Here is a 25,957-nt window from a genome sequence, read left to right as displayed (position 1 = left end):
CGGAAACCACGTGAGTACGTGTACCTCACCCCTCATGGTAATGTCCATGTGCGTCAGTGAAAAAGACCAATAAAAAGGTGTTAGCATGTGGACGTAATGTGCTGTTGCAGTCTCTTCTGTACCTAAGGTCCATCATCATTCCCTTTGGATCCCTACGTAATTCGGTGCTCTCCGATACTCACGATTGAACAGCGGAGGAGTGATACTCAAGCGTCAACTTTAGGTTACAATATCTCCGGATGTAATGAACATTTTACAATGAAACAAAAGGCACTGATTACGTATTTGTTTATATGTTCAGATGTGCTAAAAAACTAACGGGGATCCATTTAAAATAACGTGGGTTTGTGTTAAAAAACATACTTCCGTGGATTTTTGTATGGTTTGTATTAAACAATTACACTATTCCCTCTCCTCACGTTCGGTCTGTGGAATCGGTTCGTCAGTATTTGATGTGGTTTACGAAATATATTCAGCGGTAACGTTAGGTGACTCACCCTGTATATGTCTTTATTTTCGGTAACCGCTTTCGACAGACTTTGATGCCGTCTTCTGGTCTTGAAAATTTTTGTTACTAAATGTGTTCATTATGTGTATCCACATCGTGCCAAGTTACTGTATTAGGGAGTAATTCGTAGCACGATATTCAAAGGTTTACCGGAAATTAAACATTTACAATAAAAAAATCACATGTACATGTCGAGCTCAAAGATTATAGTTAAGTCTGGAAAACCACAGTATACAGTAAAAGGCTCATTAACACATTTGTTTACGTTAGACTCACATGTTCCACTCGTTGATGATCTTTCTTAGGCGACGTATATGGCACAGAACAATGTGTACAAGATGTTTTGCAATTGTAAATGGTTTATTTCCGACAAAACTTAAAATGATGTGCTAAATATTGCAAACTGATATAACAACTTGCCATGAGGCTGAAACTGACAGTGATCACATTTCGTATCAGTCTTTATTGAGACTAGAAGAGTCAACAAATTCTCCCGAAACTGGTTGTTGAAAACAAATAAGTATACAGGGTGGTCCACTGATCGTGACCGACCCAAACATCTCACGAAATAAGCGTCAAACGAGAAAACTACAAGAAACGAAACTTGACTACCTTGAAGGGGGAAACTAGATGGCGCTATGGTTAGCCCGCTAGATGGCGCTGCCATAGGTCAAACGGATATCGACTGGGTTTATTTACTACATATTCGTGTAGCACGTAAACAAAAATGAATGTTTTAGTTGGACCACTTTTTTTCACTTTGTGATAGATAATCGTGTAATAGTCACAAACACGTAGTTCACAATTTCAGACGTACAGTTGGTAACATGTAGGTATTTTAAATTAAAATACAGTACGTAGGTACGTTTAAACATTTTATTTTGGGTGTTCCAATGTGATACATGTACCTTTGTGAACTTATCATTTCTGAGAAAGCATGCTGCTAGAGCTTGATTACCTGTAAATACAACATTAAAGCAATAAATGCTCAAAATGATGTCCGTCAACCTCAATGCTTTTGGCAATACGTGTAACGACATTCCTCCCAACAAAGAGTAGTTCGTCTTCCTTAATGTTCACACATGCATTGACAATGTTCTAGTGCATATTTTCAGGCGATGTCGGTGGATCAAAAAAGCACATATCTTTCAACTTTCCCCACAGAAATAAATCCGGTGACGTCAGATTCGGTGAACGTGCTGGCCATGGAATGGTGCTTCGACGACCAATCCACCTGTCATGAAATATACTATTCAATATCGCTTCAACCGCACGTGAGCAATGTGCCGGACATCCATCATGTTGGAAGTACTCCGCCATTCTGTCATGCTGTGAAACATCTTGTAGTAACATCGGTAGAACATTACGTAGGAAATCGGCATACATTGCACCATTTAGATTACCATCGATAAAATGGGGGCCAATTATCCTTCCTCCCATAATGCCGCAACACACATTAACCAGCCAAGGTCGCTGGTGTTCCACTTTTCGCAGCTATCGTGGATTTTCCGTTGCCCAATAGTAAGTCTGTTGGTGAATGACGTTTCGTCGCTAAATATAACGCGTGCAAAATATGTGTCATCGTCCCATAATTTCTCTTGTGCCTAGTGGCAGAACTGTACATGACGTTGAAAGTCGTCGCCATTAAATTGTTGGTGCATAGAAAAATGGTATCGGTGCAATCGACGTTGATGTAGCATTCTCAACACCTACGTTTCTGAGATTCAAGATTCTCGCTCAGTTTGATTGATACTTATGTGCGGATTAGTCACGACAGCAGCTAAAACACCTACTTGGTCATCATAATTTGTTGCAGGGCGTGATTGACGTCTCACATGTGGCTGAACACTTCCTTTTTCCTTAAATAACGTAACTATCCGGCGAACGGTCCGCAGACTGGAATGATGTCGTCTAGGATACCGAGCAGCATACATCAACACGATATCGACCTTTTCCGCAATTGGTAAACGGTCCATTTTAACACGGGTAGTGTATCACTAAGCAAAGACCGTCCGCACTGGCGGAATGTTACGTGTTACCACGTAGTTATACGTTTGTGACTATATCTATTACAAAACTAAAAATGTGGTCCAAATAAGACACTGATATTTTTTTACGTACTATAGGAATAGCTAATAAAAAATTGGCCTCCTGTTTTAAAACACGCACTTGATATCCGTTTGACCTATGGCAGCGCCACCTTGCAAGCCAACCATTGCGCCGTCTGATTTCCCCCTTAAAGCTAGACGAGTTTTGTTCTTTGTAGTATTTTCGTTTTATGCTTATTTCGTGAGATATTTGGCCCGGTCACTATCAATGGACCACCCTGTATATACAGTCTTGGCTGTAGAATTATTTTACCAAGTAAAACAGATCGCTTCTTTTTATTTCTCAACATGTGACTATTCAAATACTAAGTTACGTTATTAATACTTAAAACTGAAATTATGACAGGCATCCATCCCTCTGGTTAGTTGTAGTCTCTGCCTCAGTGAGCAAAGTTCCCCCGAAGGCAATTGCTCATCGTGTGAGAAACTTACGGCGCTGCACATCCGCTGATCATGCTACCTTGGTCCATGGTAACAGTCTCGGACTATAGTTCTGTAATTTTATAAACTACAGATCGGCGTAATACCGTAATTAGGGAATCTAATTGTACACTACTGGCCATTAAAATTGCTACACCACGAAGATAACGTGTTACAGACGCGAAATTTAACCGACAGGAAGAAGATGCTGTGATACACAAATGATAAGCTTTTGAGACCATTCATACAAGGTTGGTACTGGTGGCGACACCGACAACGTGTTTCCAACCGATTATTTATACACAATTTTCAGTTGAATTGCGTTGCATGGTGAACCGCTGTTGTGATGCCTCTTGTAAGGAGGAGAAATGCGTACCATTACGTTTCCGACTTTGATAAAAGTCGGATTATAGCCTACCGTACTTAAGGTTTATCGTATCACGACATTGCTGCTCGCATTGGTCGAGATCCAATGACTGTTAACAGAATATGGAATTGGTGGATTCAGAAGGGTAATACGGAACGCCGTCCTGGATTCCAACGTTCTCGTATTGCTAGCAGTCGAGATGACAGGCATCTTATCCGCATGGCTGTAACTGATCGAGACGATCCCTGAGTCAACTGATGGGGCCGTTTGCAAGACAACAACCATTTGCACGAACAGTTCGATGGCATTTGCAGCACCATGGACTATCAGCTCGGAGACCATAGAATGGGGAGCCTTTGGTTACACGTCTCGGTTACCTCTTGCTCGCATTGACGGCACTTTGTGGACGTTACATTTGAGATTTGTTACGTCCCGTGGCTCTACCTTTCATTCGATCCCTGCGAAACCCTACATTTCAGCAGGATAATGCACGACCACATGTTGCAGGTCCTGTACGGGCCTTTCTGGATACAGAAAATATTTGACTGCTACGCTGGCCAGCACATTCTCCAGATCTATCACCAACGGAAAACGTCTGGTCAATGGTGGACAAGCAACTATCTAGTTATAATACGCTAGTCACTACTCTTGATGAACTGTGGCGTCGTGTTGAAGCTGCATGGGCAGCAGTACCTGTACACGCCATCCAAGCTCTGTTGGACTCAATGCCCACGCGTATCAAGGCCGTTATTACGGCCAGGGGTGGTTGCTCTGGATACTGATATCTCAGAATCTACTCACCCAAACTGCGTGAAAATGTAATCACATGTCAGTTCTAGGATAATATATTTGTCCAATGAATACACACTTATCATCTGCATTTCTGCTTGGTGTAGCAATTTTAATGGCCAGTAGTGTATAAGCTACTGCTCGGCATAATATCGTAATCGGGGAATCTGATTACAGATACTGCACGAAGAGTCCACATGTGTACATCTCTGGCGATGCTTCTTGAGAAGTTGGAGGGGGACAGGTTGGACGCTGCTTTCAGAGGCTGTGATCCGAGGCCGAGGAGCGTCATATCGAGAGCGGTGACCTCTGGCGTCCCCGGCGCTGGAGGGAGAGCCGCGGTGTGCGGCGAAGTGTCTCCGGCAACTGTGCGGAGATAAATGGTGGGATCACGGAGGGGCGGCGGCGACGGCGGCGGCCATCCGCACGAGGGGCGAGGCTGGCCGGCCCAGCACCCAGCGCCCAGCCACGGGCGGTCAGCGGGGCTTTGGCCGCACCGTCCCGGCCGCACTTCATCTTCGGGAGCGCGTCCGGCGCCGCCGCAGCGGGCGTTCGTGCCCTGCCTCCCAAACCCAACATCGCTGGCCACATACCTACGCCGTCGTTCCTAGATTTCACAACGGTACCTAAAAGCGAGAACAAAAGACTATCGTTTTGTCATGTTAAATGCGAAGAAATACGAAAACAAAACAGGGGCACTCCCAAAGAAATGAACGTTATTTTTTGTTAAAATACAGTTTTGATTCTGCACGTGTAAAAGTTTTAAAGTGTGTGCATACATCCTTCCCGCTTGTTTACAAACTTAGTTCAACCTGTTCCCGTGTGTGGAGCCGTCACAGCATGTCTTCAAGGTGGCGGCTACACTTTACTTTCGTCAGAAGCAACGTGTCATAGAATTCCTGTGCTATAAAAACGAAACAGTGGGAAACATCGACAAGAGGTTGAAAAATGTGTGTGGAGATGCTGCTGTCGATCGCAGTACAGTTAGTCGGTAGGCAAGCAGGTTACGTAATGAAAGCTGGCACGGCAATGTTGAGGATTGTCCTCGCATCAGCAGGCCTCCTACTGTACACACTCCAGACAATGTGCAGAGAGTTAACGAATTGGTGACTGCTGACAGAAGCATCACAGTGAACGAATTGTCACGCTACGTTGGGATAGGGGAAGGAAGTGTTTGCAGGATACAGAAAATGTTGGCGTTATAAAAAGGTTTGTGCCAGGTGGTTTCCCACGATGTTGACAGTGGCTCACTAAGAAACAAGGAAAACGGTATGCAGCGAACTTTTGGAAAAGTACGAGAATGGTAGACACGAATTTCTTGGAAGAATTGTGACAGGTGATGAAACACAGATCCATAATTTGTAGCCAGAGATGAAGAGGCTATGAATGGAGTGGCATCTTGCAGATTCACCCAAGAAAAAAACTGAAAACCGCACACTCTGCTGGACAAGTTATTGCTACAGTGTTTTTCGATTCAGAAGGAGTCTTGCTTGTGGACATCATGCCAATTGGAACCACCATAAATTCTGATGCATATGTGACGACACTGAAGGTACTTCAAGCTCGAATAAGTCGTGTTCGACCACATCGTCAAAAGTAAGATGTTTTCCTGTTGCACGACAACGCACGTCCACATGTCAGTCAAAAAACCATGTAAGCGATCACAAAACTCGGATGGACAACACTGAAACACCCGCTTACAGTCCTGACCTGGCTCCATGTGACTATCATCTCTTTGGGAAACTGAAAGACTCTCTTCGTGGAACAACGTTTGAAGATGATGAGTCCCTTGTGCACGCTGCGACAGTAGCTCCAACAAGTTGGTCCAGAATTTTACCGTGCAGGTATACAGGCGCTGGTTCCAAGATGGCATAAGGCAGTTGAGAGGGATGGAAATTATACGGAGAAATGAGATATTGTTCCTAAAAGACGCATGAATACACTGTAAAACTTTCAGACATGTACAATAAAATATGGATTATCAAAAACAACAGTGTGCATTTCTTTTGGAGTGATCCGCGTATTCTTCTATAAGACAGATGCATTAAAATTAATCAGGATAGAATATCAGCAACCGAAGATTTCATTTTAAGAAATAATAAATGAGCTCACCATTAATTCTGAGAAAATAATACCGAATAATTAAAGATAAAGGTAAGTGTGTTACCTACTATATAGCAGTTCACACTGTTGTGCAATAAGTAGCAATAGAGGAACGGTGTATAAGGCGTTGAAACCAGTCACATAGTTAACAACTGTACTTCGTGATGTAGACACAAAATTTTGAAATCAGTAATGACTAAAACAGATTACTGAATCATTCATTTACTTACATTACATTTATTTACTTCCGTCGATGATCACAAAATTGTTTGATTCTTAGACTACTAATTTCGATTATCAATGCCTATCTTCCCCCCATGAACCATGGACCTTGCCGATGGTGGGGAGGCTTGCGTGCCTCAGAGATACAGATAGCCGTACCGTAGGTGCAACCACAACGGAGGGGTATCTGTTGCCAGGCCATAAAACGTGTGGTTCCTGAAAAGTGGCAGCAGCCTTTTCAGTAGTTGCAGCGGCAACAGTCTGGATGATTGTCTGATCTGGCCTTGTAACATTAATCAAAAAGGCCTTGATGTGCTGGTACTGCGAACGGTTGAAAGCAAGGAGAAACTACAGCCGTAATTTTTCCCGAGGGCATGCAGCTTTACTGTATGGATAATGATGATGACGTCCTCTTGGGTAAAATATTCCGGAGGCAAAATAGTCCTCCATTCGATCTCCGGGCGAGGACTACTAAACAGGACGTCGTTATCAGGAGAAAGAAAACTGGCGTTCTACGGATCTGAGCGTGGAATGTCAAAACCCTTAGTCGGGCAGGTAGGTTAGAAAATTTAAAAAGGGAAATGGAAAGGTTAAAGTTAGATACAGTGGGAATTAGTGACGTTCGGTGGCAGGAGGAGCAAGACTTTTGGTCAGGCGAATACAGGGTTATGAATACAAAGCCATACAGGGGTAATGCAGGAGTAGGTTTAATAATGAATAAAAAAATAGGAGTGCGGGTAAGCTACTACCAACAGCATAGTGAACGCATTATTGTGACCAAGATAGACACGAAGCCCACGCTTACTACAGTAGTGCAAGTTTCAATTCCAACTAGCTCTGCAGATGACGAAGAAACTGAAGAAATGTATGATGAGATAAAAGAAACTATTCAGATAGTGAAGGAAGACGAAAATTTAACAGTCATGGGTGAATGTAATTCTGTAGCAGGAAAAGGGAGAGAAGGAAACGTAGTAGGTGAATAAGGATTGGGGCTAAGAAATGTAAGAGGAAGCCGCCTACTAGAATTTTGTGCACCGCATAACTTAATCATAGCTAAAACTTGGTTCAAGAATCGTAAAAGAAGGTTGCATACATGGAAGAACCCTGGAGATACTAAAAGGTATCAGATAGATTATATAATGGTAAGACAGAGATTTGGGAACCAGGTTTTAAATTGTAAGGCATTTCCAGGGGCAGATGTGGACTCTGACCACAATCTATTGGTTATGAACTGTAGATTAAATATGAAGGAACTACAAAAAGGTGGGGATTTAAGGAGATTGGACCTGGATAAACTGAAAGAACCAGATCTTGTACAGAGGAGAGCGTAAGGGAGGAAATGGCAGGATTGGGGGGAAGAAATACAGTAGAAGAAGAATGCGTAGCTTTGAGGGATGAAGTAGTGAAGGTAGCAGAGGATCAAGTAGGTAAAAAGACGAGGGCTAGTAGAAATCCTTGGGTAACAGAAGAAATATTGAATTTAATTGATGAAAAGAGAAAATATAAAAATGCAGTAAATTATGCAGGCAAAAGAAATACAAACGTCTCAAAAGTGAGAGCGACAGGAAGTGCAAAACGGCTAAGCAGGGGTGGCAAGAGGATAAATGTATGGATGTAGAGCCATATATCACTACAGGTAAGATAGATACTGCCTACAGCAAAATTAAAGAGACCTTTGGAGAAAACAGAATCACTTGTATGAATATCAAGACCTCAGATGGAAACCCAATTCTAAGCAAAGAACGGAAAGCAGAAAGGTGGAAGGAGTATATAGAGAGCCTATACATGGGCGATGTACTTGAGGACGATATTATGGAAATGGAAGAGGATGTAGATATGATATTGGGTGAAGAGTTCGACAGAGCACTGAAAGACCTGAGTCGAAACAAGGCCCCGGGAGTAGACAACATTCCATTAGAACTACTGTCGGCCTTGGGAGAGCCAGCCCTGACAAACCTCTACCATATGGTGAGTAAGATGTATGAGACAGGCGAAATACCCTCATAATTAAAGAAGAATATAATAATCCCAATCCCAAAGAAAGCAGGCGTTGACAGATGTGAAAATTACCGAACTATCAATTTAATAAGTCACGGCTGCAAAATACTAACTACAATTCTTTACAGACGAATGGAAAAATTAGTAGAAGCCGACCTCGGGGAAGATCAGTTAGGGATTTCTTAGAAACATTGGAACACGTGAGGCAATACTGACCCTACGACTTATCTTGGAAGCTAGATTAAGGAAAGGCAAACCTACGTTTCTAGCAGTTGTAGACTTAGAGAAAGCTTTTGACAATGTTGACTGGAATACTCTCTTTCAAATTCTGAAGGTGGCAGAGGTAAAATATAGGGAGCGAAAGGCTATTTACAATTTGTATAGAAACTAAATGGCAGTTATAAGAGTTGAGGCGCATGAAAGGGAAGCAGTGGTTGGGAAGGGAGTGTGACAGGGTTGTAGCCTCTCCCCGATGTTATTCAATCTGTATATTGACCTAGCAATGAAGGAAACAAAAGAAAAATTCGGAGTAGGTATTAAAATCCACGGAGAAGAAATAAAAACTTTGAGCTTCGTCGATGACTTTGTAATTCGTGGAATGGAAGCAATGAGGCCTTAGTAGGTCGCTGGTGATAGCTGGCACTCCAACTGAACACACAAGTCACTTAATGCCCGTAAATCCCGCTGTGAGAGGGCGATGATCTCTGATGCCATGTTCAATCCAATCCCAGGTGTGTTTGATTATGTCCAGATCTGTGGAGATGAGTGGGCACCACATCGATTGCGTTCCTCGAATCACTATATCAAGCTCCTGGCATCCTGACGCGGCGCATTATCTTGATGAAAAAAGACACTGCAATAGAGAAACATGATCGTCGTGCACATGCACCGTGCGCGTGCAATACTAACGCGGTCACCGCCAAACGCAACTATCTTTGCAGTAAGCACATTTCGGATGTTTCGTTGAAGTTGTCAGTGGATGTGTAAGTGTTTCTCTGTCATCGGTCTCCAGGAAAGAACTGTAAAGATGATGAGACTGCGCAAATACACTCCTAGAAATTGAAATAAGAACACCCTGAATTCATTGTCCCACGAAGGGGAAACTTTATTGACACATTCCTGGGGTCAGATGCATCACATGATCACACTGACAGAACCACAGGCACATAGACACAGGCAACAGAGCATGCACAATGTCGGCACTAGTACAGTGTACATCCACCTTTCGCAGCAATGCAGGCTGCTATTCTCCCATGGAGACGATCGTATAGATGCTGGATGTAGTCCTGTGGAACGGCTTGCCATGCCATTTCCACCTGGCGCCTCAGTTGGACCAGCGTTCGTGCTGGACGTGCACACCGCGTGAGACGACGCTTCATCCAGTCCCAAACATGCTCAATGGGGGACAGATCCGGAGATCTTGCTGTCCAGGGTAGTTGACTTACACCTTCTAGAGCACGTTGGGTGGCACGGGATACATGCGGACGTGCATTGTCCTGTTGGAACAGCAAGTTCCCTTGCCGGTCTGGGAATGGTAGAACGATGGGTTCGACGACGGTTTGGATGTACCGTGCACTATTCAGTGTCCCCGCGACGATCACCAGAGGTGTACGGCCAGTGTAGGAGATCGCTCCCCACACCATTATCCCGGGTGTTGGCCCTGTGTGCCTCGGTCGTATGCAGTCCTGATTGTGGCGCTCACCTGCACGGCGCCAAACACGCATACGACCATCATTGGCACCAAGGCAGAAGCGACTCTCATCGCTGAAGACGACACATCTCCATTCGTCCCTCCATTCACGCCTGTCGCGACACCACGGGAGGCGTGCTGCACGATGTTGGGGCGTGAGCGGAAGACGGCCTAACGGTGTGCGGGACCGTAGCCCAGCTTCATGGAGACGGTTGCGAATGGTCCTCACCGATACCCCAGGAGCAACAGCGTCCCTAATTTGATGGGAAGTGGCTGTGCGGTCCCCTACGGCACTGCGTAGGATCCTACGGTCTTGGCGTGCATCCGTGCGTCGCTGCGGTCCGGTCCTAGGTCAACGGGCACGTGCACCTTCCGCCGACCACTGGCGACAACATCGATGTACTGTGGAGACCTCACGCCCCAAGTGTTGAGCAATTCGGCGGTACGTCCACACGGCCTCCCGCATGCCCACTATACGCCCTGGCTCAAAGTCCGTCAACTGCACATACGGTTCACGTCCACGTTGTCGCGGCATGCTACCAGTGTTAAAGACTGCGATGGAGCTCCGTATGCCACGGCAAACTGGCTGACACTGACGGCGGTGGTGCACAAATGCTGTGCAGCTAGCGCCATTCGGCGGCCAACACCGCGGTTCCTGGTGTGTCCGCTGTGCCGTGCATGTGATCATTGCTTGTACAGCCCTCTCGCAGTGTCCGGGGCAAGTATGGTGGGTCTGACACACCGGTGTCAATGTGTTCTTTTTTCCATTTCCGGGAGTGTAGATGTCTGCCGTCACAATGTGCTGAGTTAAGTCACTTAACAATATTTGTATTAGGAAGGTGGCAGCATGGTTGATGTCATTGTGGTGTTGCTAGGGTAATGAATAGATTTGAGCTGGGTAGGCTTCCCAATTGGTACGGCAGTAGCCCTGGATGAGCCTGGGAGAGGCAGGAGGAGCGGGCGCATGAACAGCACCAGGAGACGCTAGCTTCTGATGGAGTCGACGATTCTTGCAATAATGCACCTAAGGAGTTTGGAAGAGGTAAGGGTAAAATTAGGAGTGCAGTAGAATTCAGGGAAGGTATGTAACTGGGGGTGGGGGTGAGACAATAAACCAACGCCACCTCTGGAGTTAATCGTGGGACCACTATGGGTGTTCAGGTCATTGGCAGTAATATATATTGTGAATGTATGGTCTATGTAAGTGAGGAAGATTTATGCAATTGGACGATGTGGTCAGTTACAATTATGGTTTTTGGGAAGAGAGTGTCAATAAGGTGTTTGGTAGGATTGTTGTGGAGAGGATGCTGTTGAACAGGTATCTTCTTTTGGTATCTACAGCAACTCTGCCTTAGGCTGTGGGGTGTGGGATACCAGTTCAGTGAAGAAAGTAAAGCGAAATGGGGACTGTATGATGAAGTTGGAGGAAGGTTTCATTCAGGGTGAAAAGATCAATATTGTGTTGAAGAGGGAGTGCATGATATGATGAAGAGTGGAGGATACTTTGTAGAGAGTAAAAACTGTTGAAGAAAACACAGATTGGAAATACATCCAGCAAATAATTGAGGAGAAATGCTTCTTGGAGATGAATAGGTCGGCAAAGGACAGAAATTCATGGGGGGTCAAACTACTGAGGGTCCCTAAAATAATTTGGGGAACAGGATATTATATACTGTTATCACACCATGATTCAGAGAGAGAAGGGGTTTTGGGGTGGGTGGCTGATGTATGCTCCAACTAGAGTGTCGGGTGAAATGAATGTTAATGTCAGTGCAGGAATAGGTGGCTTATGTTTCGAGGTGGAAGACAGAGCAGGCAGCAACGAAAAAATTGGTGTAGCGTGTGTGACCTCAGGAAAGGGTGTATATTTCGAAGAACTGTGTTGGTAAAAGGGATTATATCATCTGTGGGCAGATGGATTGTTGCGGATGGAGGAGGTTACCAGTATGTTTGATGAGAACTGTCGAGTGTGAAAGGTGAAAGTTAAGCCTTTCACTTGTAAGAACTTGTCAGGTGGGACAGCTTACAGGTTTTACATGAGGGAGAAAAAGCAAACTTATGACATTGCTTGAGGAAATGTTTGGACTTACAATGAGGGCAGGTGGTAGGATTTTTGCAGTCAGTGGTTAGGTGGTCATTATTTATGAGACATTTTCAGCAGTTTTACAAATGAAGGTGGAATTTGGATGGCTCAACGGTGGGTCATCATCTGTAGAGTTCGACCCCAGGATGGAGAAGGTGATGGACTGTAGATGGCAACTGATGAAAATGTGGACTTTGAAAGTTGGCAAGAATCATCAAAGATACAGAGTGCATCATACCTTCGAGGTCAGGATGGTCATTAAGCTCAGCGTCCACCTCCTCCATTGTGGTCTCAGAGTCGATCGCTTTCATCACAGCAGTGAAATTGGTGGGATGGCGTTGAGGATGTGGTTGTTTGGGCTGGATGGTTGTGGGAAAGGGTGTGAAGTAAGTTAGTTGTGGGACCTTAAGTGGCACAGAGTATCCTGTGCAGAGGATTTGATGAGTTCCGAATCTGTTCTAAGGATATCCAGGGTGATAGGTATGGAAGGGATATTTTTCTGTTCTTGAGCAGAAGCGTTTTAGAATTGAGGAAGCTGGAGTCACATGAGACAGGGGGAAGGTATGAAGTTCTGTAGCTGTAGTTGCTTTTGGAATGACCTGGTAGTCGATGGAGACTGGATATTCGATTTTTCACTTTTTTTTGTCAGGTGTAGGTTAGCGTCAGTACTGAGATGTTTGGAGGTCTTCTTGATGGGTGTAGGTGAGGAGAGAGTAGTGACCACAACTGGGGGTAACATGTGACGGAAATGTCTGGAAGTGGGTTTGCATAAGGAAAGTATTACAGTCCAGCAACCTGTTGCCGAAACACTGGATGAGTCGGTTATGACGACTCAAGTGGATCAACTTATGATGGTGGCAGGATGTTGGTACTGTTCTTCACGATGCTTTTCCCTGTGATGGGTTTCTTTGTGTGCCTAGAGAGGAGAGATCTGGGAGAGGAGGAAAAGTCTGATGGGAGGTGGTAGTGCTCCAAAAGATGGATGTAGGGGATTTGGAGGTAAGGTGTAAACAATGATAGTAGATGAAGAAGTGGCGATGAGGTTACCAGTTGATGGATGGGTGAGAAATATTTTGAAGACATGTTGCATAAGAACCAATATCTTTCAAACCAATATAGCCCTTAAGAACTCATCCGCATTTGCATAATGAAATTGCCTGAACATTTAAGGAATATTATTTTGGCAGGGCGTTGCAAAGACGACACTGAAGCTTTTCAGGGACTCTTACAAGAATTACAAATTGACACAGACAGTCGCGGGTTGCGAAAACAGGAAAACAATCACTATAGTTCACATGTGTCACAATTCCGTGACGACAGAAACAATAACTGGACACGACATGTCTATTCTTACAACGCAAATCGTGACCAAAACAGTCACCACCCATATGACAACCACTGGCGGAGTAATAATAGTTACAGAGAAAGATCGCATTTCCGTAGTAATGACTATCACAGAGACAATCAGAGAAACAGACAATATGGAAACCAAAATAATTATTATCAAGGCAGACGGAATAACTTAAGACGCAACGGTCCAGCGCGCAGTTACGATTCAGGGAGAAATTCTCCACCACGTGACCGACAAGAAACAAACTATGGAATCTACAGACATGACGACACACGATATGATCGTAACGACAGACCTGAATTGCAGCAGAACTGGCGGGATTCAAACAGAGCAGGGCCCTCTCGACAAGGTGAATTTGTAGAAGTTAGGTCTCCAAATCCCAATAACGACGCGCGCCAACAAAGACACAATAGGCAATGACTCATACCGCTGGCAGCCACAAAACGTAGGAATGAAACTGACGACTCAGCTGCCGTAGCTAGTAATTACGTAAAAATGGAAGACATTAGGGACATCTTTCTCCAGGAACAGGACGTAAAACATAACAACATTGCATATCCTGTGATTCACATTGCTGTAAATGACGTAAAATTTACGGCAGTACTTGACTCAGGCAGTCCCATTTCAGTAATTAGTGAAACAGCATTTAGCAAATGCAACAAATCGAACGATTGCCCCACGCTTCCGCTACACAAGATTAAATTACAAGGTGCAGTCATTGGAAAAAGTGTAGATGTACGTCAACAAACCAACTTAGAATTCTTTTGTCAAAGCCACAGCTTCCCTATGAACTTTCTTATTGTTCCATTATTGTCGACGGAAATTATACTGGGAGTCGACTTTTTGAATGAATACAAAGCTATCTTAAATTTTCACGATGCTGAAATAAGTTTAGAGAAAGAAGGTAAGTCAATAGCTTTGAAATTTGAAGATAGGCTCTCAAACCATGACGAGGAAATTAATCGGCTTTACCTTCTGTTAGACAACAGTTCGGAATTTTTTACGGAACTAGACACTAATAATCACTCTACAGGTACCGACAGAGATGATATCGACGGCATATTTGAAACTAATGAGTTAATTCAGAATAAAATTCAAACAATTGAGAATTGTAATGACACTGATAGGCAAGACCTTTTTGAGATTTTACAAGCAAATTCCACAGTTTTTACACACAATACAGGAACAATCAAGGGATATCAGTACCAATTTCGTGTTCGTGAACATACTAAATTTTGTGTTAGACCATACGTCATTCCAGCACATTATAGGGACCGTGTTAGAACAGAAATACAATCTATGCTTGACGAGGGCATTATTGAGCCTGCAGTAAGCTCATACAACAATCCATTACATGTTGTTGAGCAGAAAAATGGATCGATCAGGCTTGTCTTAGATTCGAGGTAAATCAATACTATCATTATTCCTGAAACAGACAGGCCGCAAACGTTGGAAGAACTACTTCAAAATTTTAATGGTGTAATAGTGTTGTCTTCCATTGATCTCGGATCCAGCTTTTATCACATCGAACTTCACCCAGAATGTAGAAAATACACATCTTTCCTTTGTTTCGGTGTTTGTTATCAGTTTCGGAAACTTCCTTTTGGTTTGAACATTTCTTCAGCAGCATTCATTCGCAGGCTAAATTCCGTATAACCTGAGTTCTTAAAACGTCACATCACCTTATATGTGGACGATATTCTGATAGCAGAAGCCTCATGGAACAACATAATCGCATCCTCAGCAGCGTGTTACATATTTTTGCAGAATCTGGAATTACAGTTAACTGGGAAAAGTCTGAATTCGGTAGGAAAAAGGTAAAGTTTTTGGGACATATTATTTCTTCTGAAGGCATTCAGCCGGATCCTGAAAAGTTAGAAGCAATCAGAACCATTCCAGTTCCATCCACAAAAAAACAAGTCCGCAGTTTTCTAGGCCTCGTAAATTTTTACCGTTGTTTTCTGAATATGCAAATTCTAGTTACACCAAAACTTTGTTCTCTCACTGGAAAAAATACTATTTGGAACTGGGACGAACAACCACAGTTGGAATTCAATTCTTTGAAAGAATCGCTACTTAACGCGCCAATACTAGCTCATCCAGATCTCTCACAAGATTTTTGCCTTAGCACGGATTCTTCTAAAGTCGGTCTTGGTGCCCATTTATCTCAAGAAACCACAGAAAATGACATTACTATTCAGGAAACCATTGCTTTTGCTAGCCGAGTGCTAACAAAATCTGAAAAAAATTATTCCGTTATTGAATTAGAAGCTTTAGCTATCGTTTGGGCATTTAACAAATTACGTTTCTTTCTTTATGGTAAGCACGTAAAAGTATACAGTGACCATCGTTCATTACAATTTCTTATGTCTTCAAAATTAAATCATGACAGGTTAAAAAGTTGGGCATTGTTTCTGCAAGAATTCCACTTCACAATAGTCTACATTCCCGGCAAGGAGAACATTGTTGCGGACTCACTGTCACGCGCACCGGCTGGGCTCGAGAAAAGTACCACAGAAAGCAACCTCGATAAAAATTTCAGTATTCTTTACATTCAGAAAGTCGCCTTTGAAAACTTCATCACCACATCTTTAAAGGACATTGCTCATGAACAAGATAAAGATCCGATTTGGAAAGATATCAAAAGTAAAAGGCATGAAAAGACACACACACAGATTCGGCGTTATTATCTGGTTAGGAACAACATACTGTTCAAACGCTGCGTTGTTGATGAAAAGCTATGGGTACTTTGCATTCCAGACGATTTCGTTAATAAGCTGATTTGGTACATTCATTTCAGCTATGCACATTTTGGTCCACGAAAATGTTATCATATTCTTCGAACGACTTGTCATTTTAACAATATGGAAAAGAGAATTCGAAGATTCTTGTCTATTTGTAAACTTTGTCAAAAGGCGAAACCATCTACTGTCTCGCATCGTGCTCCATTGTTTCCTATCATTCCTTCTAAATTAAAAGAATTTGCTGTTGTTGATCTCTTGGGACCGCTTGTCAGAACATCGAATGGATTTTCATATGTTTTAGTCGCTGTTGAACTTACTTCAAAATTTGTTTCTTTCACTCCGTTACGTAAAGCCACTGGACGGTCTATATCCAACGCCTTTGTTAAAAATTTCTTACGTGAAGTTGGACACGTTAGTAAAGTAATTTCATATAACGGACCGCAATTCAGATCTGCTGTTTGGTCACGCGTGCTTCGTAACCATAAAATCAAATATGTTTTTATTTCATTGTACTCACCACATTGTAACCCGTCTGAACGGATTATGAAAGAAATCAATAAGCTTTGCAGACTTTATTGTCACAGAAAGCATCAGCATTGGGACAGATATTTACACTTATTTCAAAACGTACTGAATGAAATGCCTCGTGACTCCACTGCTTTACCACCTGTTCTTGTACTGAAGAATAAAGAACCACCGAACAGAATCAGAGAGCTTGTACCTTTTCCGAATACACGTAAACTTCGACACAAAGACATAATTGATTTGGCTATTAAAAATATAAATTCTGCTTCAGACAAAAGGAAAAAATTACACGGTGAAGCAAATGCAAAGAAATTATATATTGGTGAGAAAGATCTCATTAAAGCTCATTCATTGTCACATAAGAAGAAACACTTGAGTCGCAAATTCTTTCTGGTTTACAATGGACCTTACAGAATTCGACGTATACCACATGATAATTGCGTTGAAGTTGAAACTCTGCGTACTAGGAAGAGTAAAGATTTACACCACATTTCACATGTAAAACCGTTTATTGAAAGATAATCTGCTTTTTAACTTTGTCTTTGCCATAAAATTTTTCACTTCACGCTACTAGTAGAATTTGTCAGACTTAGAATCTGTTAACATGCAACCATGTTTGAAGTTAAATATCCAGTCAAGAACCAAGAGAACTTATTTAAACAGAAATTACGAATGCATTGTTATAGTGAACAGACGTCACAGTGTTATTGTGCGTGTACATTCTTGCTTGTTAGTTGCACGATTACGTAACGACTATAAGGCTGACATACTTAGAACAGTTACCAGTACTGCTAATGCGATTTTAATGCAACATTTTGGTTTACTTGAAAATAAATTCTGGATTTAAAGTACTTTCTGTGAGATACCAGATGACTCAGTGGTTAGTTTATGTGACAGCTACACGATTTTATCACGACGCTACTAATGAGTGACAATTTACAATGTTACTGTTGCACTGTATCTGTTTTATATCTGCACAGTTTTTCTGTATTATTCTGGAAAGTAAAATATGTTTTAGTAGTAACTTTGTGGTATAGCTACTATGAGACTGCCTTTTCTGTAGCACAACAATACGTTACAGTACAGTACTTACTTCATCACGGCAATAAGCGTAGTAACTACGATATCTATACGCAAAGTATTTCACTTTTGTTTATCATGAGGTAAGTACATTGACTTCTGTAGAACTTAGCTTTCGGAGGACGATAACTACGACACTTCCACAGAGATTATCTTACAACACGACGCTCAGTTTAGCGCAACAGTACGCGTATTTGAGTGACTAATTTTGTACTTAAAACATTTAGTTTTAAAGATATTTGAAATATAATGATACAAGGGTTTTCCGTGATACATTTCATTCCATTGCTGTAATCTGTAACATCTGAGGATATAATTACATTAATCCTCAGGGGGGTACACGTCTACTTGTGTACCATGTGTTTGGCAAGAACAAGGAGCCCTAGCTAATATGGTATTTGCTTATACAACTTTACATATCGGTACCATATTTCTCTAACACATAAATTACACAGCTATCTGATCATTTAACTGAGAGAGACAAACATTTATTTTACTACATCAGTGACAGATGTTTCGTAATTGCACCGTTGGATAACTTCACACTTATGAAATTGTATTTGGTCTGTACTTTGTGAACTGTTCATATTTTTTCAGAACCATTGTGATACTATGAAATCTTTGAATGATGTGTTTGGTATGGGATCATGATTGTTAAAGTACGTTTGAGGCAGATGACACTTTTGACATAAGCAGAGAATTTTTTTTTAGGTTTTGAAATTATTGCTGAAAGCTATGACGTTTTTGAGATTTGACTGAGGTGTTATGATGTTATTATTACGACGACGATGTGAATTATGCTGCTGAGGTATGTTTAAGCTGATGCTATATGAGTTATTTGGTTATGCTACATATCTGTTATGATGAAATATTGAAGAAGTGTCGACGAATATGTATATGTATAATAAGGTAAGGAATAATGAGACGTGGTTAGGGACTCTGATTTGTGGAAAAGGCTGTTGGAAACCAAGAATCTTACTTTAAGAGCTATGAAATGTATGTAAATTCGTGAATGTATTACAATGCCGACGAAAATTTTTTGGACACTGTTATATCTATAGGATTTTGTTTCTACAGATGTGTAACGCAAATTCTTGGCCTGTGAAAATATTTTTATAAGAGACTGTCACTGTAGCGGAAACTGCTGTCGTAAATTTTTCAGTAGGAAAGGTAAGTGACCACCTGCACGTAATGCGTCGTGGGCACCCAGCTGCGCGACAGCCGCCTGGAAAAAAAGCCATTAGTGTGTGCCAGTCAGAGGCACAGGTGGAGAAAAAGAAAAAAGAGGCCATTATCCTCGCTATTGACATTCCTTTGTAGAAAGCATCGTAAATACGACACCCTCAAACTTGAAAACATGATTACACTGTAGAGTTCTTAATTTATGACATTTACTGAAATGAAATGATGAGAAACGTTTCATGTCTATTGTCTTGCTAGCTGGAAGATTGTTTACTGCATTCTGAAATACCTTATGGCTAGCGAATGACGTTTCACTCCTTGCTTTGCCTATTTTGTTTAATATCTAGTCTCTTCTTGCAACACAGCTTTGTTTAAATTGAAATTTAATACATGTACTAATATAACTACTTTCTGTCTACAGACCCAGTAAAGAATCATTTTATGATGTACTTCCTTAGAAAAGAGAGCACAAATAGACATTTCCCTTCATAGGACTTACAAAAATAATTTTTTTTTTACGATTTGGTAACTTATCTGCTAGCGTATGTTGTAGTGATGCATCACTCTAGTGTTAAGATGTGATATAGGTATTACATACTTTTAGTGTAATATTTTTTTCTGCTTCAGCTTTGTCATGTTTCGGTATAAGTTATTACATTTATTGCTTCTTGCTTTGCTTACTTGCATTTTTTATCATTGCTATTTGTATTAATTGTTTTGGGCTGCTGCATTGCCTCGTCCCTTAGTTAAGCATCTGAGCTCAGTAGATTTAAGTTAGCTTAAGAGGGGGTAGACTATATAAGAGACTAACTGTGATGAATTGGAAGAGTAGCATTGAGAAGCTATAAGAAAATGGTTTTGCCAAGAAAGTATTGTACAGTGGAGAAAAACTATTTTTGAAAGAGGATGTGAACAAAATACAGAAAGCATGCTTGGATAGGATATTTTTGGTGGAAACAAATGTTGACATAGGACGTAAGATCTACAGAATGACGTTTTGGGTGGGACTGCAGTACCAAATGTTACACTGAAAACAAACCCTGTCCTTTCCGTTTGCGTTATCCTGCTATTTGTTTGTGTACCCTTGTGTATTTTTCTTCCTGTCTGTGTGTACGGTTTCATAGAATTTTTTCTCTTCTAATACTAAGCTACATTCACTATGTTGAGAAATACTGTTATCCTCAAATATAATTTGCATTAATAACATGCTATTTACTTCGTAAAGATGTTTAAACATTATTTATTCTGTTTTGTTCTAATGCTCATGTGTGAAGTTGATGTTTCAAAAGTTATTCTGATCTTTTTTGTATGTACTTATATCGTAATTTTTGTAACACTGATGTATTTGCTGTTTCGATTCTTTTGTAAAGCCTGTACTACTGCAAATAATATCTGTTGTGTTATGTTCTTTAAAGATGTATTTTGTACCTTTGTTATTGTATTCTTATGTTATAAAATTGTAATTGACACCAGTTCATCAAATTAAGTAACTTGTAAATTACATTTCACTGCACGCGTTTCTGTTGGTCATAGTATATGGACAATATGTGAGAAGTAGGGACTGATAGTGTTTCCACGTGCGTTAATAATTCAGCAAGGGACTGTATAAAAGCATTGCTGGTTCTAAGGACATATAAAAAAATTGTGAGTGCACAAGTGGTGGTTTATGGACTTGCTGTATTCTCTGCAAGGCTCTTCGATGGTGATTGTGCACCTGCGCAGTCGCAACAGATGGTTGCTGGCCATCTCTACAAGGACTACAGGGGGTCTGCATCTTTGATGGCCCACCAATACCATTATTTCTACAAGGACTGCAGTGGGTCTGCATCTCTGGTGGCCCACCAATACCCTAATCTCTACCAGGACTACAATGGGTCTGCTCTGTGATGACCTAAGTACCAATAGTCTTCAACTTCGACTGACTCTGCTGTGGGTTTGCTCTGTTGTGGCCCGTTACCTGTCTGCATGTCAAGAGTCAGCACTGTCTTTCCGTTGGAAAGACAACACTACTTCTTCAAGACTGCATGGAAATCCACTATTTCCGTGTGCATTTTCTTTTACTACTCAGACTTTGAGAAAAACACTACAATTTTACTTTGATGAATGATCAGGACTGTCTTTATGGACTGTGAGAAAATTTTTGCTTTTGACCAACATTGTATCGATAAGTGTGTGCATTTCATTTCTTTGTTTTTGTAATTATGAAAAAAAATTTCAAATCTGTATTGGCCATTGCCCAAAACAATTTGTAAATTTTTTTTGTGGGGAGCATCGGGCCTTTGTAAGTAGGCTGTTTAGGTTTTCTTATTGGTAACGCCACATAGCGCTTAGTATGAAAATCACTGGCTGTGCCGTGTGCAGTCTGTGGCTGGTTTGCATTGTTTCTGCCATTGTAGTGTCGGGCAGCGGCAGCTGGATGCTAACAGCGCGTAGCGTTGTGCAGTTGGAGGTGAGCCGCCAGCAGTGGTGGACGTGGGGAGAGAGTTGGCGGAGTTTTGAAATTTGTAAGAATTGGTGTCATGAACTGATATATATATTATGACTATGAAGGTAAATACATTGTTTGTTCTCTATTAAAACCTTTCATTTGCTAACTGTGCCTCAGTAGTTAGTGACTTCCGTAGTTTGAATCTTTTATTTAGCTGGCAGTAGTGGCGCTCGCTGTATTGCAGTAGCTTGAGTAACGAAAATTTTTGTGAGGTAAGTGATTTGTGAAACGTATAGGTTAATGTTAGTCAGGGCCATTCTTTCGTAGGGATTTTTGGAAGTCAGATTGCGTTGCGCTAAAAATATTGTGTGTCAGTTTAAGCACTTTCTTGTATAAATTTTACAAAGGGGACGTTTCAACAGGCGCTACGAATAGGTAAGTTTCTCCTACCATTTTATGTGATGCTCAATGAATAAGATTGTCTAGTTAATTAAATTATTATAGGAACAAAAAATGATTCAAATGGCTCTGAGCACTATGGGACTTAACATCTCAGGTCATCAGTCCCCTAGAAACTACCATGGTCGAGGCAGGATTCGAACCTGCGACTGTAGCGGTCGCACGGTTCCAGACTGAAGCGCCTAGAACCGCTCGGCCACATCGGCCGGCTATTATAGGAACAGAGAAGGGATAAATAAACACGAGAGTAATACGGTCAGTGCGACTTGATTGACAAGTAGCGGCTCCGGTCTCGGAACCTGACATACGGCCGGGAGAGCGGTGTGCTGACCACATGCCCCTCCTTATCAGCATCCAGTGAAGCCTGTGGTCATAAGATGACACGGCGGACAGTCGGTATCTTTGGATCTTTGGGCATTCATGGCCTGTGTGGGAGGATCTTTTTTTTTTTTGAATACGCTCAGGCTAAGAACACAAAGCAAGCATGTAAATCATTCTGACTGAATTTTCTCATTTTGAGAGTACTGAGTTCAGTTTTGATTGTTAACAACCATACAGTGACCCCGATCTCATAAAATGTATCTTCATTTAAGACAACCGGTTTCTATAGACTTTGCTGTCATCCTCAGGTTTCAAATATTTTCTTGTGAAACATGTTCATTTCACACTGAGCGTATCACAAAATATGTCAAGTGGATAAAAATCAGCACATTATAAAATGTTTCTCATGGATAAAATATTTAAAAATATAAATCCCTTGTGTAAAAGGCCGCAGATGCATATTGCATCACAGAAACACGGTACAAAATGTACTGGACATATTCTAAGCACTGCAAATCAACTATAATCGGCGTATAGTGTTGTACGCCTATTGAATTTTGTACAATACATTATTAAAAAGTAAAAGTAATTTCATCTGATAAACGAACGATTTTGGTTAGCTACAAAAAATTATTGCTAAACAAAGGAGGCTTTCTTGTAAGTGCACATCTTGATAACAGAAGCAGCGAAAATCCTTATTTCGTGATGATGATTACCAGTCTTTAGTAGCAATTGCATACTCCCCACATATGGATGAGTTCTTGCACCCTCCAATGCATGCTTTGGATAAGACTATCAAGTTTATCTTGGGGTATGAGGTACCGTTCATCAAGATTGTCAGGTGGATTAGGACGCTGTGCAGGGGACGTCGTCAACAGATGCCAAACACTCAGCTGCATTAGTGTGTGGGAACTGTTATGCTCAGTGCATTCAGTTAATTTTGCATCTTTGAAGATACAGACACTGCCAGAGTACGGTGCTGTATTGCATTTAGATCGACTAGGATGAACCTGTCACTACGTTCGCGTCTGTAGGGTCAGGGAGTAGCGACTTTGATTCGCAATCGGAACGTTTTCAGTCACAGGTTCGAAACCAAGCACCGCTTACATTTTGGTTAATAATCATCATGGGTGGTGGTGGGCAAAAACTTCCGCCATAACAAGTCACTCACACTCTGCAACGGCTTTGTCAAAGACGGCGGAGTAGTGGACAGATGTTCAGGGCACACTCTTGTCCTTTGGATGGGAAACTGCCCCTAAAGGTGGAAGACTCACCCATGATCAAAGGCATGAGAAAGCAGAAGGCAATGGCAACCACTTCATTAAGGAACATATTGTGAATCCACAGGACATGTGGAATGAAAACTGAAAAAGTGTCATGATGATATCTTCAGTTGCTAAAAGATTCCGAAATAGTCCCTCATTCTGATCTGTGGGAAGAGACCGCCAAGGGTGAGGTGAACATGAGAAATAGACTGAATAACCATCGAAAAGATAAAGATCTACCATTGGGGACGTGCAATGTTGTAGTTTGGATGTTGGTAGGGAATCCAGAAAATCTGAAAAGGGAAATTTAAAGGCTCTAGCTAGATATGATAGGGGTTAGTGAAATGAAATGGAAAGAAGACAAGGATTTCTGGTCAGACTGCAAGAACTGACAAGTGCGAGACTCATCGCACAGTCAGCTAACAGTTCATGCATAGAAGTTGCTGACAAGAATAATATACAGGAGAATGAGGAAGAAAATTGAGGATGTATTACATGAAGATTGGTTTGGCTTTAGGAAACGTAAAGCCACGAGAGAGGCTATTCTGACATTGCCGTTGATAATGGATGCATGAATAAACGAAATCAAGAGACGTTTATAGGATTTTTCGATTCGAAAAAAAGCTTTCGACAATATAAAATGGTGCGAGATTTACGAAATTCTGAGAAAAGTAGGGTTAAGCTATAGGGAGAGACGCGTATTATATAATATGTACAACAGCCAAGAGGGAATAATAAGACTGAACGAGCGAGAATGAAGTACTCCGATTAAGAAGGGTGTAAGACAACCATGTAAAGTCTTTCGGCCCCATAGTGCAATCTGTACATCGAAGAAGCCATGATGAAATGAAAGGACATTCACTAGTGAAATTAAAATTCAAGGTGAGAGGATATTAGTGACAAGATTTTCTGATGGCATTGCTATCCTGAATGAAACTGAAGAAGAATTACATGATCGACTGAATGGCATAAACAGTCTAACGAGTATAGAAGATGGATTGAGAGTAAATCGAAGGAAGACAAAAGTATTGATAGGTAACAGAAATGTGAACAGCGAGAAAGTTAAATTCAGGATCGATGGAAACGAATTAAAAGAACCTAGGCAGCAAAATAACGCATGAAGGAAGGACCGAGTAGGATACCAAAACAGATTAACTCTGGCAAAAACGCCATCCCTGGTCAAGAGATGTCTACTAATATCGAACATATGCCTTAATTTGAGGATGAAAATTCTGATAATGCACGCTTGGAGCACGGCATTGTATCGTAGTGAAACGTGGACTGTTGGAACAGAAGAGAATCGAAGCATTTGAGTTTTGGGGCTACAGGCGAATGTTGAAAATTAGGTGAACTGTTAAGCAAGGGAATGAGGAGATTCAGCGCAGAACCGGGAGGAAAGGAATACATGGAAAACACTGACAAGGAGAAGGGACGGGATAATAGGACGTCTGTTAAGACATCAGGGAATAACTTCCATGGTACTAGAGGGAGCTGTTGACGCGAAAAACTCTAGAAGAGCACAGAGATCGGAATACATTCTGGAAATAATTGGCGACGTTGGCTGCAAGTGGCACTTTGAGTTGAAGAGTTGGGCACAGGGAGGAATTCGTGGCGGGTAGCGTCAAACCAGTCAGAAGAGTAATGACAAGAAAAGTGCCTTAAAATCGTTTGTAAGACCTCTTGGCGGTATCGGAGATCCGTCCCTCTCTTATAGACGGGAGTTATAGTGGCCCACCATCCCATCACAACTGGCGCCCAGAACAATGCACTTCCACCTACTAACGGGTGGACTTCCTTAACATATCGGGGGTTGCTAGTGTCGTCTAGCTCTTCTCCAAATTCTAAGACGTCTAGTGTCCTGTCAGAAACTAAAGCTTGTCTCATCAGCAAGCATGACGTTACTCCATTCTGAAAAGTTAGAATGTTGATGTGCGAAAGCCTAGGTCCTTCGAATGTGTCTGTTTCGTTTTTTCAGTGCAAACATTCTTGTTGTTCTTCTGGAAGGAAGAAAACCATGAAGCAAGCTTCTAAGTGCTATTTGGTCCGACAGACGAATTCCTGTTGCCCGGGAGAAGTCCTTTCCAATATTTCTGGCTGTTGATGTTGGGCACCTCGAACTGACAGTTGCAGGCAACGGTCTTGCTTTGGTGTAGTCATACAAGGAACCCACTGCCAAGTCCATTGTTCTTATTTCCATACTCTTTGTACTTTCTCCACACCTTAGAGACACTTCCTGAGGAAGCCCTTCTGAAATTAAAGCCATTATCCTGACTCTGTCAAAGTGTTGTCTGCCTTTACGTGGCATATTAATGTA

The sequence above is a fragment of the Schistocerca gregaria genome, chromosome 5, assembly GCF_023897955.1.
Source record: "Schistocerca gregaria isolate iqSchGreg1 chromosome 5, iqSchGreg1.2, whole genome shotgun sequence".
NCBI lineage: Eukaryota > Metazoa > Arthropoda > Insecta > Orthoptera > Acrididae > Schistocerca > Schistocerca gregaria.
Note: the sequence above shows the minus strand (reverse complement) of the source record.